Source organism: Diplotaxodon limnothrissa, linkage group LG2, assembly GCF_057381915.1.
Source record: "Diplotaxodon limnothrissa isolate DT_005_m linkage group LG2, D_limnothrissa_male_GT1.1, whole genome shotgun sequence".
NCBI classification, from domain to species: Eukaryota; Metazoa; Chordata; class Actinopteri; order Cichliformes; family Cichlidae; genus Diplotaxodon; species Diplotaxodon limnothrissa.
In genome coordinates, this window is record NC_140597.1 from 25,824,173 (window position 1) to 25,826,394 (window position 2,222).

The following is a 2,222-nucleotide window of genomic DNA, read 5'->3' on the forward strand; positions in this document are numbered from 1 at the left end:
ACAAGGAAAAAAAATACTTTGAGTGACGTGTCAGACACATTCATCTACAAAGCTGAACTATTTCGCGAGCCTGTGTTTGTGTGTCCACATCTGTGTTTGCCTTGGTCTCTTGGCAAATGGCCCCACTGCTAATCAACCATCCCTATTAGAAAATCTGTGAATATGCTTATTAGTGTGAGTATGCGTGCATGTGTGTCCACTTGTGTATGTTTGATTCAGCTGCTGCTCATCAACAGTTCTCTAATGAGGGATAGAAAGTGTGGGGAATCTGCACCTGGACACAATTAGCTAGCATTCACTTTCAATGACTCTCCAGGCTGGAACAAGATATTCTCCCTGCCCCCTACGTTCGAATGCCTACTTCTTTCTTATCAAACTTTTTTCTTTACCCGTACATAATACGACTGCTTTCTTTTATCTGCAAGTTTTCTCTGAGAACTTCATTAATTTGATGTTGAAGGGCATTTTTTTTTATAGTGCACTCATGAAGAAAGTAAAGTGAAGCTTTACAGGACAGCCTAAATTATGTTATTTACCCGTCCTCCAATATCCAGGACAGGTGGCACCTCCAGATTTAATTTTAGATAAAGTCTGACTGTTTGGGCTCTTGAAACCGCTGTGTCACACTGTTTGGGTGTGACACAGCATGACACCCTGCTATCTCTAATGTAACACACAAGTGCACACACACACAAACTCAAACGCACACACACTCAAAGGCGCGTGTGCTCGGCGCAGCGCACGCTGGTACATTCTATATTTGTATCTTCATTATAATAATAATAATTTCTTCTTCCAGGCTGAACAGTGATATGAGAAGCGGGTGTTGCATGAAATGTTTATCCCAAGAAATGAAAACTATTTCTTCTTCTTTTTTTGTTTTCACCCCTTATGCATCAAAAGGATGATGCATCAAGTCTAAATATATGCAACATACCCGGGGAAATAGATTAATTAGTGCGCTAAAAAGAATTTGAATCGTCAAGGGCTAAGATTTGTACCAAACCATCAGCAGCTTCACTGACACAGCATGAGGTCTGGTGACTGTAGAGGCCATTGGGGTACGGAGGACTCTCTGTGATGTTCAAGAAGCCCGTTTGAGATGATGGGAGTTTCGTGTCAATAAAATATAGGCAACACAGGATGTATTAGGGCGTTTTTCCTTTCGCACATTCAAAACTTTGCTAAAGTGTAGAAGTATTTGTTGTCAAGAGTACATAAACTTTCAAAAATGACACTTCTCAGTAAGAATTACGTGTTCTAATTGAAAGATAGTTCTAGTTGAACGATGAAATCATGCATACTTGGTCACTTGCTGCTAATTATAAAAGCACATAAGCCTGACTTGGCAGTTATCTGTCAGTTATTGTCACGGTATGGCATGGCACACCGTGGAAGGAGTGGGGAAGGAGGACCCAGGTGTGGTGCTCTATGTATGGACAGTGTTTATTTACAAAGTGAAACAACGTAACAATAAATCCCCGTGTTCTCCCAGACTCCCGTGTCGTGTCTCCCCGTGAATAGTCCGTGTTTCTGTGCTCTCTCCGCTCCCGTGTCAGCACCCCCCGGTGCTCGCTGCTCTCGTGTCTTCCACGCTGCTCCTGCGGGAAACAAAAGACGCAGCCGTCAGGACACATACAACTGCGGGCATGCACACACACTAACTCAATAACAGGACGACTAACGTGGAGTCTCATGCAATGATCCCGCGTCGGTGGGAGCTCCAAGACTCTCCTAAGTAGCTCCCCCGACGAGCCCTGATCAGCGGCAGGTGTGTGGCTTCGGGTGTGGCCAGTCCTTCCACAGGACCACACCCCTCAGGCCTGCAGGTGGCTGAGCTCCATCCTCCAAGCATACCCGCAGACGTACACACACACACACACACACACACACACACACACACACACACACACACACACACACACACTCACATCTACAAGCATGGAGAAGAGCAGCAGCAACACCAAAATACATATAATAATAATAATAATAATAATACATAACTGCTCAGGGATTCTGGGTCGCCCAGTCCCAGGACCCTGACAGTTATTTTAGGTAATTAGGTAAAGTAGGTTCACCATGCTAGTCCCTCACATAAACGCTGTCCCATCCCTCTCCACCAGCCTGAACTGTTGATACAAGGCAGGATGGAACCATGCTTTTATCTGTTTTGGAATAAATTCTTGAGACTCTTAAGATCAAGCAACATTTTTCCAATCTTC